The 16,429-nt window shown below is 39.6% G+C and overlaps 1 protein-coding gene across 7 annotated transcripts in view; it reads right to left on the bottom strand.

Annotated features, from left to right (window-relative positions):
• The window catches only part of LOC126106534 (zinc finger protein 3 homolog), a 578,052-nt gene that overhangs the window by 442,648 nt on the left and 118,975 nt on the right, over positions 1-16,429 (bottom strand). The window lies entirely within an intron of this gene.

The following is a 16,429-nucleotide window of genomic DNA, read 5'->3' as shown; positions in this document are numbered from 1 at the left end:
ACCACCACCATACAGTGTTCTGCCTATTTACAGGTTTCTGACACCACTGCTGTCTTCATCTGAACCTGTCAAGCCCAACCTTTTCATCTCCTTATTTTTTTCTCCTGTCCTTCGACTGTACCTTCAATACCTGTTGTTGCTATTCCTTTTCCTAGCAGTATACGATGTAATAAAAAAGTAATGAGAATTTTTGTTTTTTCTTCAAGGTATCATCATTTATTCATCAGCTCTGTTCCCTTCAAAGAAATCCCCCTCATATATAATACACTTGTGCCAACACTTTTTCCAATCTTGGAAGCACTTCTTGAACTCACTTTTCATTATGGTGTTTATCTCCTTCAGGGATTCTCAGGAATGGAATGAAGTCTCAGGGGGCCATGTCCAGCAAATATGGTGGCTGAGACGACATAACCCTTATTGCAATGCAATTTCCACAAGTGGTTGTGCCACAGTTCTGGTCATTTTCTTTGGATTGCTTCATGCAAACAGAACATATCTTCCATGGTGTATTACTTAATGACCCTATAACTATAAGGCAGGAACTCATGATACACTACCCCAGTGCAATCGAAGAAGTGATCAAACTTGTCGAATTTTTTTCGGTCTCGGTTCTTCGGCAGTTTCCACTGGGACAACTGGGCCTTGGTTTGGACGTCATATCTGCAATCCTTTGTTTCATCATCTGTTATAACCTTCTTTAGAAAATCTGGATTATTAGTGACTTCATGCAGCAATTCATGAACAATATCTACATAATGTTGTTTGTAATTGAACTCAACAATTTTGGTACAAATTTTTCTGCTACATGTTTTATGTCAAAAATATGTGAAAAACTGCACGACATCAGCCAAAGGATATGCTAACATCATCAGCAATCTCTCTGATGGTGATCTGGCAGTTTTCCAGAAACATTTTCTTTACGTCTTTCACATTGCCATTAGTAATTGATGTGTTAGGGTGTCATGGGCAGTTATCGTTTCAACATCTTCTCGACTCTCTTTGAAACATTTAGACCACTTGAAAACTCTTTTCTTACTCACAGCAGATTTGGCAAAAGCAACTGCCAACATTTCAAATGCACTTTATTCCAGCTTTCAAGCAAAATTTAATGCATATTCTTCATTCAGCTTTTTCATAAATAAAAATTCACTGAGCACTCAAAAACATGTATAAACTATTTCACAGTAAACAATAAACTAAACATTCAAAATAGCTGAAAATGCATACATACATAAGGGACGTGTGTATCAACAAGATGAAAAAAATGTTTTGAAAATCAGATTTATAAAGCCCACAAAATAAAAAAAAATTTCATTACTTTTTGATCACATCTTGTCTGGTTTCCCTAGACCAGGGGTTTAGAAACATTCTTTGTTCCTTCATCCTTTCTGGTTCTTTACTGGTCTTCGCTTTATTCACCCATTTTATTTTACCAATCTCATTCCAAACCCACATCTTGAATGCTTCACTTCTGCCTCTCTCTTCTTCAATGTCCAGCTTTCACAGCTGTACAGGAAAACACTTCACATGAAGCATTTATCCAACCTTTTTCTTAATTCCAGCCCCAATTTGCTCCAGAACAGGTTTTTTTTTTTTTTTTTTCGGGAAAACTTGCTTTGCCATTGCACTTCTTGAGCTTATCCCCTTTCCATTTATCCAGTTATCATTTAGTGTGCTCCCCCAAATAGCTGTACTCTTTAATGTTAACTCACCTGTTGACCAACAGAATGTCACATTACAGCAAACAGTGGCGCATTTACACTGGAGAGAATGTAAATATTGCATCCTGTTGAACGGACACAAAGCAGTAGAGGACACAGCCATGTGCTGATCTATTTACTTGAAATGTGCATCAGTGGGTAACACTATGGCCTGAGGAGACATGGTGTAAAAAAACTACTGATGGTCTCTTATGGCCTGCACTAGTTATGCTCACACAAAAAATTTTCTGGAGCAGGTGGTTTCATGCCATTTCACTGGGAGATCCCAACTTGCTTCCATTGAGTATTAGGTATGCAGAGTTCAAGGTGGTGGACTGAGCTAATTGCCTCCAGAGGGATTAGAATTGTCGATCAGGAAAGAAAACTGTTCAAGATTGGCTACCATTTTCTGAATGCATGCAAATTAAACCTCCACATTCATAACAGTGATTTATGGACAAAACTGTTGTATGTTAAATAAGATGAAAGCATGTTATATTTTCTATGCAGATTAAACTAGTGGGAAAGTATGGGAAGATTTGAGGTGATGACAGAATTTATAACAACAGGAACACTCTTGGTGATTTTATTTGTATGGGCATTAGGCCATGGACTTACACATTTTCCTGTGCTTATTGTTTCATCTCCTAATGCTGGAGACATCCTTAGTATTTATTAACACTTGGTTAATTGCTTTCTGAAATTGAACAATATCAGTAAGCCAAGCAGTTTGTAAGTTATTGTGCAGTGGTCAGGTACTGACATCATCTGACTCACTGTTGTCACAGATCACAGTCTCGACATTACCAGTTAAGAAGCTTATAGTGAAGATGATAAGACATTATACGCTTTGTCTAGCATTAAGGAGTAGGACTGAAATTAGACAAGTTGTGGGCCTTAGTGCTAAAAAAAGCAAACAGCACCAACTTTTTCCTACTAGAAGCTTTATAACTTATGGTAGTGAGACTGTGTGAACTGTGGCAACTGTCAGATGACTGCTGAAAATATATGTACAAACTATTCAAGGCCTTCTGACAAAGTTTTAATGTATAATAGTCCTTTTCTTGTGGCCGTCTGTAATTCAGCATCTCTTCTATATGGTGAGTAGTAATCTACTCTTTTCATAATATCATTATTCCATTCTGGAGTTTTCACTGTTTTATTTAGACTCTATTAAAATATTGACTGGAGTACTCTCTTTCAACTTCTGAAGATGCCAGGGGTCAAATACAGAGAATGAAAGGCTATTTACAATTTGTACAGAAACCACATGGCAATTATAACAGTCAAGGGGTATGAAAGGGAAGCAGTGGTTGAGAAGGGAGTGAGACAGAGTTGAAGCCTATCCCCAATGTTATTCAATATTTGTATTGAGTAAGATGTAAAGGAAACAAAAGAAAAATTCAGAGTAGGAATTAAAATCCATGGAGAAGAAATAAAAGCTTTGAAGTTTGCTGATGACATTGTAATTTTGTCAGAGACAGCAAATGCCCTGGAGGAACAGCTGAACGGAATGGACAGTGCCTTGAAAGGAGGCTATAAGATGAACATCAACAAAACCAAAATGAAGATAATGGATTGTAATTGCATCAAATCAGGTAATGCTGAGGGAATTAAATTAGTAAATGAGACACTTAATATAAAATGTAGACATGCTATGGCAAAGAAAGCGTTTCTAAAGAAGAGAAATTTGTAGACGCTGAATATAGATTTAAGTGTCAGGAAGCTTCCCATGGAGTGTAGCCATGTGTGGAAGCAAAACATGGGCTATAAATAGCTTAAACAAGAAAAGAATAGAAGGCTTCGAAATGTGATGCTACAGAAGAATGCTGAAGATAAGATGAGTACATCAAGTAACTAATAAGGAGGTACTGAAACAAACTGGGGAGAAGAGGAATTTGTAGCACAACTTGACTAGAAGAAGGGATTGGTTGGTAGGACATATTCTAAGGCATCAAGGGTCACCAATTTGGTATTGGAGGACAACGTGGAGGGTAAAAATTGTAGAGAGAGACCAAGAGATGAATGGATTAAGCAGATTCAGAAGGATGTAGGCTGCAGTAGTTACTTGGAGATGAAGAGGCTTGCACATGATAGAATGCTGTGTAGAGCTGCATCAAACCAGTCTGTGGACTGAAAACTACAACAAAAACAACAACAACTATTGAAATATTATTACATGAGCTATATCTTTAATGAAAAAGCAAGACATTCCTAAATTTTGATCCTATTACTTGTCACTTGAGGGTTTTAGGAAAAATATATAATTCTGAGTACACAATTAACCCTTTCGTGTAATAATTTGAATATTTTGTTTTGTTCTGGATTCAAATATTGAAATTAGTTATGTTTTCAGCAACATAAACCAACAATTTCTCATACAAAAATACAGCAAATGACACAAAACAGAGAATTCGTGATTATTTCTAATTACAATTACTGAATATATGAATACATTTAAAAATTTCTACATCTACATCTACATGGATACTCTGCAAATCACATTTAAGTGCCTGGCAGAGATTTCATCGAACCACCTTCACAATTCTCTATTATCCCAATCTCGTATAGCGTGCGGAAAGAATTAACACATATATCTTCCCGTACAAGCTCTGATTTCCCTTATTTTATCTTCGTGATCATACCTCCCTATGTAATTCCATGTCAACAAAATATTTTCGCATTCGGAGTAGAAAGTTGGTGATTGGAATTTCGTGAGAAGATTCCGTCACAACAAAAAACGCCTTTCTTTTAATGATGTCCATCCCAAATCCTGTATCATTTCTGTGACACTCTCTCCCATTTTTCGCGATAATACAAAATGCGCTGCCTTTCTTTGAACTTTTTCGATGTAATCAGTCAGTCCTATCTGGTAAGGATCCCACATCGCGCAACAGTATTCTAAAAGAGGACGGACAAGCATAGTGTAGGCAGTCCCCTTAGTAGGTCTGTTACATTTTCTAAGTGTCCTGCCAATGAAATGCAGTCTTTGGTTAGCCTTCTCCACAACATTTTCTACGTGTTCCTTCTAATTTAAATTGTTCATAATTGTAATACCTAGGTATTTAGTTGAATTTACGGCTTTTAGATTAGACTGATTTATCATGTAACCAAAGTTTAACACGTTCCTTTTAGCACTCATGTGGATGACCTCACACTTTTCATTATTTAAGATCAACTGCCACTTTTTGCACCATTCCAATATTTCTTCTAAATCATTTTGCAGTTTGTTTTGATCTTCTGATGACTTTATTAGTCGATAAACGACAGCGTCATCTGCAAACAACAGAAGACGGCTGTTCATATTGTCTCCCAAGTCATTTATATAGCTAAGGAACAGCAAAGGGCCTATAACACCACCTTGGGGAACGCCAGAAATCACTTCTGTTTTACTTGATGACTTTCCATCAATTACAACGAACTGTGACCTCTCTGACAGGAAATCACAGATACAGTCACATAACTGAGATGATATTCCATAAGCACACAATTTCACTACGAGCTGCTTGTGTGTTACAGTGTCAAAAGCCTTCTGGAAATCCAGAAATATGGAATCAATCTGAAATCCCTTGTCAATAGCACTCAGCACTTCATGTGAATAAAGAGCTAGTTGTGTTTCACAGGAACGATGTTTTCTAAGCCCATGTTGACTGTGTGTCAATAAACCATTTTCTTCAAGGTAATTTATTACGTTCGAACACAATATATGTTGTAAAATCCTGCTGCATATCGACGTTAACAATATGGGCCTGTAATTTGGTGGATTACTACTACTACCTTTCTTGAATATTGGTGTGACCTGTGCAACTTTCCAGTCTTTGGGTACGGATCTTTCATCAAGCAAACAGTTGTATATGATTGTTAAGTATGGAGCTAATGCATCAGTATACTCTGAAAGGAACCTAATTGGTATACAGTCTGGACAAGAAGATGTGCTTTTATTAAGTGATTTAAGATAAGTAACATCAAAAAAGGAAAATAATTTGTAAGTTGCATGAAAAATACCACATATCTGTATCACAGAGGATTCAAATTCTGAAGGTGGCAGGGGTAAAATACAGGGAGCGAAAGGCTATTTACAGTTTGTACAGAAACCAGATGGCAGTTATAGGAGTCGAGGGGCATGAAAGGGAAGCAGTCGTTGGGAAAGGTGTAAGACAGGGTTGTAGCCTCTCCCCGATGTTATTCAATCTGTATATTGAGCAAGCAGTAAAGGAAACAAAAGAAAAATTCGGAGTAGGTATTAAAATTCATGGAGAAGAAGTAAAAACTTTGAGGTTCGCCGATGACATTGTAATTCTGTCAGAGACAGCAAATGACTTGAAAGAGCAGTTGAACGGAATTGACAGTGTCTTGAAAGGAGGATATAAGATGAACATCAACAAAAGTAAAACGAGGATAATGGAATGTAGTCAAATTAAGTCGGGTGATGCTGAGGGAATTAGATTAGGAAATGAGACACTTAAAGTAGTAAAGGAGTTTTGCTATTTAGGGAGTAAAATAACCGATGATGGTCGAAGTAGAGAGGATATAAAATGTAGACTGGCAATGGCAAGGAAAGCGTTTCTCAAGAAGAGGAATTTGTTAACATCGAGTATAGATTTAAGTGTCAGGAAGTCGTTTCTGAAAGTATTTGTATGGAGTGTAGCCATGTATGGAAAGGAAACATGGACGATAACTAGTTTGGACAAGAAGAGAATAGAAGCTTTCGAAATGTGGTGCTACGGAAGAATGCTGAAGATAAGGTGGGTAGATCACGTAATTAATGAGGAGGTATTGAATAGGATTGGGGAGAAGAGAAGTTTGTGGCACAACTTGACTAGAAGAAGGGATCGGTTGGTAGGACATGTTTTGAGGCATCAAGGGATCACAAATTTAGCATTGGAGGGCAGTGTGGAGGGTAAAAATCGTAGAGGGAGACCAAGAGATGAATACACTAAGCAGATTCAGAAGGATGTAGGTTGCAGTAGATACTGGGAGATGAAGAAGCTTGCACAGGATAGGGTAGCATGGAGAGCTGCATCAAACCAGTCTCAGGACTGAAGACCACAACAACAACAACAGATAAGCAGTTATTCTGCAAAAAATTGCTTAAGTTTCACAGTTATACACTACGAAAAATGTATTTACAGCAGCAGTTGGCATACATTACAATTGACATTAAACTTGCACTAACTCATAGAAAATCACTACAGCTTGAAATTAACTGCTACACACCTGATGTTTGTTTTGACATAAGGAAGTAAACCGGTCATCATCATGAGAGTCGGTTTGAAGACTGGAGAATTTACTAGGCTTGGTCTGTTGCCTCTACAAATCCTTGTCTTCTTCAGAACTTAGTACTGACTTACCCAGAGTTTAGCACAAATTCCGTGAAAAGCTTAAACATGCCATTTTTTCATATTGACAAATCACTGCCAGAGATGAAAGAAAAAATCTCAGACCTGAGTGGACATCAAACCCCAAGCCTTTGGATTTCAAGTTCAGCACTTACCCACTGACCTACCATGCCAAATAGCTTCCTCTGTCTAAATGTAAAGTTCACGATTACCAATGCATCAGTACTTGCAGAGAAAATGCTGCTCTATGTGATACAATGATCATCCGTAACATTATGACCTCCACACTACTATTGATATAAAACAGTCCAATCCATAGCAGTGTCACCTGGTGAAGAATGACCGTTAATAAGACACATGCATGGTACATGTAGTATCAGTGGGCATGCTGTCTATGTGTTGAATGGGGAATGCACATGATCTGACTTTGACCGAGGGCAGATTGTGATGGTCCTTAGGCTCGGCATGAGCATTACGGCAACTGTATGACTTGTTGGGTGTTTGAGGGGTGCTGTGTGGTGAGTGTCTTCAACACATGGTGAAATCAAGCTGAAACCACGTCTAGGTATCATGGGTTTGGACAGCCATCCCTCGTTACAATGTTGGATGTTCTAGGTTGTGCAGACTGGTAAAACTGGACCGGGGGGGGGGGGGGGGGGGGGGGGGGGGCAAACTGTGATAGAACAAACATCACAGTTTAAAGCTGGGCATGTAAAAGTGTGTCTGAACACACAGTGCACCAAACACTCTTAAAGATGGGCCTCCAGAGCTGATCCCCTATGCATGTGCCAATGTTAATAGCATGACATCAGCAACTACAACAAAGGCACACATGACTATTGGCACTGGATGTTGATGCAGTGGCAGAGCGATGCATGCTCTGATCAACCCCAATGCCTTCTTTATCATGCCAATGGGAGAGTGCAAATCTGTCATCTTCCAGGGAAACAGCTCCTTGACACCTGCACTGTGGGATGGAGGCAAGTTGGCGGCAGCTACATTATGCCCTGGGGAACTTTCACCTGGGCACCCATAGGTTCAGTAGAGCTGATGCAAGACATCACGACCGCCAAGTAGTATCGTACACTGGTTGCAGACCACGTACACCCTTTCATGGCATATATGTTTCACAATGGCAATGGCATTTTTCAACATGATAATCCACCTTATCACAGGGCCAGGACTGTGACGGAGTGGTTCAGGTAACACAGTGGTGAGTTCTAATTGATGTGCTTGCCCTTCAACTCACCAAACCTGAACCCAATCAACCACATCTGGGATATAACTGAATGTAGCATCAGAGCTCATTGGTCCTCTCCCCAGAATTTACAGGAATTAGGTAACTTGTGTGTGCAGATGTGGTGCCAGCTCCCTCAAGTGACCTACCAAGGCCTCATTGCATCCATGCGACAATGCGTCACCACTGTTATCCGAGCCAAAGGTGGACATACCAGGTATTAGGTAGTTGGTCATATGTTATGGCTGTTTAGTGTATGTATAATGTAATACAAAGCATAGTGCAAAAGTTCATTTCACTATTTTATCAAATGAATATGATCACTTTTATTTTTACTTATGAATACCCATTTGAACTGCACTAAACACAAACTCTATATCACCAGCTGTGGAACTTATGTTCCTAAGACTAATATTGAGATTACTGTGTATCAAATTCATCTGTGGCTTTTTGGTTGTTTTGGAAAAATGCTTCTAAGCCCTAAAACCACTTTGAACAATGGTTAGTGTAAATAATGTTATAGCTGTGGTCTTTAGTCTGGAGACTGATTTGATGCAGCTCTTTACATTGGTCTATCCCGTACAAGCCTCTTCACCTCTGCATAACTACTGCAACCTAGGTCCACTTCAATATGCATGTGTAGTCAAGCCTTGCTCTGGCTCTATGACAGATTTTTACCCCTCACATTTTCCCCTCATAACCAAATTTGTGTTCTGTGATGTTCAGAATGTCTTATCAACTAGTCCCTTTATTTTAGTCAAGTTGTGTAATTTTTCTGCAACACCAAATTACAAAATTTTGTATTGTCTCCCTACATGTACTGATCATCATCCACACTTCACTTTCATATAAAGCAACACTCCATACAAGTACTTCCAGGAAAGAATTTCCCACATTTTTATGCCATCATTAGTTATTTTATTGACCACATAGCAAACATTTCTCTTACTTTTAAGAGTTTCATGCCATAATCTAATCTCTTTGGTATCATCTAATTTAATTTGACCATATTCCATTCCCTTTGTTTTACTTTTGTTGATTCTCACTTTAGAATCTTCATTCAATGAATCTTCCACATCCTCTATCTCCCTTTATCTACATTAACGATGAGTTTTCACTAAGTAATAATGCAACACATTTATTTCTGAAAGCAGGTTGGTAGTATTTGGGATTCAAATACATAACATTATTCCCCACCCTTCTGGTTACAAATCCTACTTTTCAACATAAACTCTGTTGACTGTGATGGCCTTATGCCACTTTACTGGGAGGGGCTGTACGCCTTCACGGTATGATTTACTGGCCAACAACAGAGCCACCATCATGCTCCACCAACAACATCCCCATCATCCACATGTTGTTTCCCACAGAGTGCAACCTTCATTGGGCCAGACAGATGAAAGTGAGAAGGTGTGAGATCCAGGCCATAGTTTGGATGAGAAATAACAGTCCAATGAAGTTTTATGATCTCCTCTCAGGTGCACATACTTCTGTGAGGCTTTGCACTGTCTTGAAAAAGGAGATCATTTGCACTTTTGTGGTGACAAACATGCTGAAGTTGTTTCTTCAATTTCCGGAGGGTAGCAGAGTGTACTTCTGAGTTGATCGTTCCACCACAAGGGAAACATCAACAGAATACACCTTCAGACTCCCACAACACCATCACAATGAATTCATCGGGTGAGGGTGCTACTTTGTACTTTTTCTTCAGAGGAGAAGTGGTGTGACCCCACTCCATGAATTGCCGTTTTGTTTCCAGTTGTCTGTGACAATGTTCAACAAAAAAATTTTTGCAATTAGCCTCATAACACACCAGAAAATCTGCACAGATGGTCCTTCATTGCTCTTTATGGTCTTCTGCTGGTGGAGAGGAACCCAACAGGCACACACCTTTGATTAACCCAATTAGTGGACAAGTGTTGCAGCACTACTAACACAGGCATATAGTTGTGCAACAAGATGTCAATTGTGATCAGTCAATAACTTCAAATGAGAGTGTCCACAGCTTCCAACATATCTCAGGAGTCACACCTGTGTGCGGCTGGTTGGCATGTGGAAGATCAAATAGGTTTGCGTGACCTTGTTGGATGATGATAGACACCTCACCCAATGGCTCACCATGCTTTTGTTCGCTGCTAGGTCTCCGTAGACATTCCGCAAGAGCCTACAAATATCTGTAATGCTCTGGTTATCTGCAAAAAGAAATTCAATAACAGCTCTCTGTTTGGAACACATCTCTGTTACAGACCCCATTCTGAAGGCTATATACGTCTTGTGGTCTTCAGTCCAAAGACTGGTTTGATGTAGCTCTCCACACCACTCCATCCTGTGCAAGTTTCTTCATCTCAGCGTAGTTACTGCAACATACATCCTTCTGAATCTGCTTATTGTATTCATCTCTTGGTCTTCCTATATGATTTTTACCCTCCAGGCTTCCCTCCAGTACTAAATTGGCGATCCCTTGATGCCTCAGAATGTGTCCTACCAACCAATCCCTTCTTCTAGTCAAGTTGTACCACAAATTTCTCTGTCCCCAATTCTATTCAGTATCTCCTACTTAGTTATGTGACCTACCCATCTAATCTTCAGCATTCTTGTGTAGCACTACACCTCAAAAGCTTCTATTCTGTTCTTGTCTAAACTGTTTATCATCCATGTTTCATTGCCATACATGGCTACACTCCACACAAATACTTTCAGAAAGGGCGTCCTGACACTTAAATCTATATTCGATGTAGCTTTTCTTCAGAAACGTTTTTCTTGCCACTGTCAGTCTACATTTTATATCCTCCCTACTTCGACAATCATCAGTTACTTTTCTTCCCAAATAGCAAAACTCATCTACTACTTCAAGTGTTTCATTTTCTAATCTAATTTTCTCAGCATCACCTGATTTAATTCAACTACGTTTTGCTGAACTGTGTATTGTACAATGATATCATTTTGTAGGTACCTTCAGCAATATGTAAGTACTATCTGCGAAATGTGTTGCGAATCAAGTTTGTAGTAAAGAAACAATAAATTAAAACATCATTCTTGATGATGTTTTGGTGTATGCCATTTTAAGCAGTATAAACATTCAAATATTTATGACATTATACCTCTCGAACTATGTATCATATAATGATATAATTTTGCAGTACAGTCAATGGTATATGTGGATACTGTCTGCAAACTGTGTTCCAAACAAGTGTCAGTAGTAAAAAAATATTAAATTAATATGTCATGACTGATGCTGAAGTTTTACTGTGTGAACACAATTTTGTGATGCGTGTCAGCGAGAAAAAGTTTTGCAAAGGTTTTAAGCTATTAGGGAAGTCTGTTGTAAGTTGCTAAGTGATCTCATTATCAAATACTGACTGAATCAAGTCCCAATATTTGGGCACCATCAATTACATTGCCTCAAAACAAAACAAACAGTTTCCAACTGTTATGCTTGTCTTAATGCATTAAATTTTAACATAAGATTACATATCTTAATTAGGAGATTATGACATAATTTTAAATTTTTAAATTCAGTCAACAGTTACACAAAACACTAAACATGGTTGTCTCTGAAGCTGCATTCTGGGATGGTTCCTTAGTAATGTAGATGTGGAAAAAGGAAGATCTCAAACCTCCAACTGCAAGCATGAACTTTTCCTGCCTGTTGACAGTGTCAGTTGCTGGCAAGCAGCAGTTGAGTGAGGTAGTGTATAGTGTTCATATCAGTTTTTCATTGTAATGGAAATGATGGAACAACTGGAGCAGCCCTACTGGTTCAAAATTTTGCCACAAACTGGGCAACGGCCAGTTGGAAACCATTTTGAAAATTCGGATGGCTATCGGTGACGATGCTATGGGCATCATACAGATTAAGGAGTGGTATGACCAGTTTAAAGGCGGCTACACATTGGCGGAGAGCAAGCCATGCTCCAGTTGGCCAGCAACATGCTGAAATGACCAGGCCATTGCCAAAGTGAACACTCTAGTGATGTGGGACCGGCATGTGACTAGCAGAGAAATTGCAGAAGGGGTGGACATTGGTACTTTTTCAGCACATTCCATTCTGACTGAAGACTTGGCCGTGAAGGGACTGTTGGTGTAATTCGTGCCAAATTTGCTGACGGTGGAGCAAAAGCAACATTGTATTGACGTCTCACACAAATTGCTGGACTCCACAAAGTATCCCTGACTTTGTGAACATTATAATCACTGGTGAAGAGACCTGGGCGTGTTAGTATAAGTCTGAAACCAAATCCCAGTCATCACGGTGGAAGCATTTCTCATCACCAAGACCAAACAAGACCCGCGAAGTGTGCGGCAATGTCAAAGTGATGCTGACTGCTTTCTTTGACTCCTGTAGTATGGTACATCATGAGTAAGCACCACAGTGTCAATCGCCAAAGAGTACTACAAGAATGCCCTCCATCACCTATGTGATGATGTGCAGTGTAAGAGACTGGACTCGCGGTCACTAGGAAATTGGCGGTTCCATCACAGCAATGCTCCAGCACATTCCTCACATTTGAGGTCAGTAAAAGGGACATGATTTCAAACAACAGAGGACATTATGGCAGCAATGACAGCCGAGTTAAACTCTGTTCCGAAAGAGGCTTTTTGGGCTTCCTTCCAACAATTGCAGCACTGCTGGGAGATGTGTGTGGGGTCCCATAGGAAAGACTTTCAGAATGATTAAGTGTCCAATGCTCCAGGTAAGCCAGTTTTTTTCCCCCAGCCAAAGGTCAGATACTTTTCTAACAGACCTCATTATATGTACAGATGTTCCACATCTCCTCTTAAATCAGTGGACCGATTTCAAGCAAACTTGGTACACATATCACTAACTGTCTGGAAAGAATCATTATGTGGGTAAGAACTGCCTACCTATCAAAGGGTGGGAGTGAGGGTGAAAAACCAGTTAGCCCACGACAGGTGACCAGTATTGTCCCAGTATTTGAGAACGAGAGGACTTAGCTACTTGCAACAAAAATTACACATAATTCCAAAACTTCATGAAACTTTTTCTTGCTGAAATTCCCCCACCCCACTCACCACAGAATGATGGAAAGAAGAAAGTTTGTTTCTAACTATCTGTTAGAAAAGTATCTGGGCACCTGGCTGAAAATGACTTACAAGTTTGTGGCGCCCACTTTCAGTAATGCAGGAATTCAATAAGGTGTTGGCCCATCCTTAGCCTTGATGACAGCTTCCACTCTCACAGGCATACATTCAATCAGGTGCTGTAAAGTTCCTTGGAGAATGACAGCCCATTCTTCACAGAGTCCTGCACTGAGGAGAGGTGTCGATGTCGTTCTGTGAGGTCTGGCACAAAGTCGGTGTTCCAAAACATCCCCAAGGTGTTCTATAGAAGTCAGGTCAGGATTCTGTGTAGGCCATTCCATTACAGGGATATTACTGTCATGTAACCACTCCACCAGAGGCCATGCATTATGGACAGGTGCTCAATCATGTTGAAAGATGCCCACCATCCCTGAACTGCTCTTCAACAGTGGGAAGCAAGAAGGTGCTTAAAACATCAATGTAGCCCTGTGCTGTGATAGTGCCATGCAAAACAACAAGGGTTGGAAGCCCATTCCATGAAAAATGTGACCACACAATAACACCACTGCCTCCGAATTTTACTGTTGACACTACACATGCTGGCAGATGGCATTCACTGGGTAGTCTCCATACCCACACCCTGCCATCAGATCGCCACATTGTGTACCATGAGTCATCACTCCACACAACGTTTTTCCACTGTTCAATCGTCCGATACTTCTGCTCCTTACACCAAGTGAGGCACCATTTGGCATTTACCGGCGTGATGTGTGGCTTATGAGCAGCTGGTAGACCATGAATTCCAAGATTTCCCACTTCCCGCCTAACTGTCATAGTAGTTGCAGTGGATCCTGATGCAGTTTGGAATTCCTGTGTGATGGTCTGGATAGATGTCTGCCTATTACACATTATGACCCTCTTCAACTGTCAGCGGTCTCCGTCAGTCAACACACAAGGCTGGCCTGTCTTTTGGGTTGTATGTGTCCCTTCATGGTGCCACTTCACTATCACATTGCAAACAGTGGACCTACGGGCATTTAGGAGTGTGGAAATCTCACATACAGACGCGTGATACCTATGACACCCAATCACCTGACCACGTTCAAAGTCCATGAACTCTGCAGAGCACCCCATTCTGCTCTCTCACTATGTCTAATGACTACTGAGGTCACTAATATGGAGTACCTGGCAGTATGTGGCAGCACAATGGACCTAATATGAAAAACGTATGTTTTTGGAGGTGTCCGAATACTTTTGATCACATAATGTATATTTTCACTGTTAATACCATAAAACTGCCACATGAATCATGACATTTTAATTTATTACTTCTTTACTACTAACTGTGCAAATAGTATTCACATACACAACTGAATGTAGCAGCAAAATTACATGACTGTACAATACACCGTTCAGGAGACATGACACAAGAAACATTGAGATGCATGAAAAACTACTGCATCATGCATGATGTTTTAATTTTACTACTAATTCCATTCAAAACACATTTCGCAGACATAGGCACATATACCACTGGATATACCTCCAAAATTATATCATTGTACGACACAGTTCTGGAGATATTACATCACAAACAGTGAGCTGCATAAAAATGAAATGTGATATATTTTAAATATATGACATATATTTCACATATGCATATTTAGGCAAAACCACAAGTAAAAAGTTCATCCTAAACCCCTGGAATTATTTCAGTCAAATCTGGTACACATGTTAGTTATGAATTGTAAAGAAATATGGGGGAAGTGGTGGGGGGAGGCAGGGGGGAGGCCACCAGCTTCCTAGTGGGGTAGAGTTGACAACAGGATTGTGGCACACCTTGGTGACCTGAACATCATTAACAGTCCGCAGTTTGGTTTTCAAAAGGGAGTTTCAGTAGATAATGCAATTTTCTCATTCACAAATGATGTTCTAGAGTCTATAAACAGCAAGAGGCTGCCAATTGGTGTCTTATGCGACCTATCAAAGGTGTTCGACTGTGTAGATCACCAGATACTCTTCAAGAAGGCCTGTCATTATGGAATTACAGGACCTGTAGGGAACTGGTTAAAATTGTACCTCGAAAATAGGAAGTAGAAGATTATTCTAGATGTTTCAGATAGTGTATCACAATATATAGTGGACTCTGAGTGGGGAATTGTGCAGCATGGAGTGCCACAGGGATCAGTGCTTGGGCCCTTGCTGTTCCTCATATATGTTAATGACCTGCCTTTATCCATCAATAAGCAGTGTAAATTTACAATGTTCGCTGATGATATGAGCATTGTGGTGGATAATGTGTCAACTACTGACTTAGAATCCGAGGTCAATGATATCCTTAAAGAAGTTCTGGGTTGGTTTAGTATTAACTCCCTTTCAATAAACCTGAAAAAAAAAAATAAATAATTTATCCAGTTCCAGACAACCCACAAAAACCCAAAAGAAACAGTTATCACACAGAATGATCAGATGATAAAGCAAGTGTACTTATCAAAATTCCTAGGCGTATACGTGGACAGTAGGCTGAACTGGGAACATCACGTTCTACAAACACTAAACCGGCTGACGTCGGCAACATTTGCTTTACGAATTTTGTCACGCTTCAATGACGTTACCATCTCAAATTCAGCTTACTTTGGCTATTTTCATTCAGTCATGTGTTATGGCATCATCTTCTGGGGCAATACACAGCACAAAAAAGAGCAATAAGAATCATTTGTGGAAACGACTTGAAATACTGACAGCAACATCTCAGTACATATATTCACTGATGTGCTTCATAATAAATAACCCCACTCTGTATGAAACGAATTGCCTACATCAGGAACATAACACCAGAAGAAAAGAGGATTTCCACTGTAAGTTAAAGAACTTGACACTTATTCAGAAAGGGGTAAAGTACGCTGGAACGAAAATTTTCAATTCCCTACCCAACAGCATCAAAAGTATAAGGAGTAGTACATCAGTATTTAAACGTAGCTTAAAAAATTATTTACTTGAGACCTCACTTTATTCACTAGAAGAATTCTTTCAGAGAAATGAGTAAAACCCAGATTGGAAAGATGTTTTTAAATTTTTTGACACTGTTTACTGTTAAACTAATGTAATAA

This window comes from Schistocerca cancellata, chromosome 10 (genome assembly GCF_023864275.1).
Source record: "Schistocerca cancellata isolate TAMUIC-IGC-003103 chromosome 10, iqSchCanc2.1, whole genome shotgun sequence".
In the NCBI taxonomy this organism is placed as follows: domain Eukaryota; kingdom Metazoa; phylum Arthropoda; class Insecta; order Orthoptera; family Acrididae; genus Schistocerca; species Schistocerca cancellata.
The sequence above is the reverse complement of the archived record's forward strand: the minus strand, read 5'-3'. Positions and strand labels throughout refer to the sequence as shown.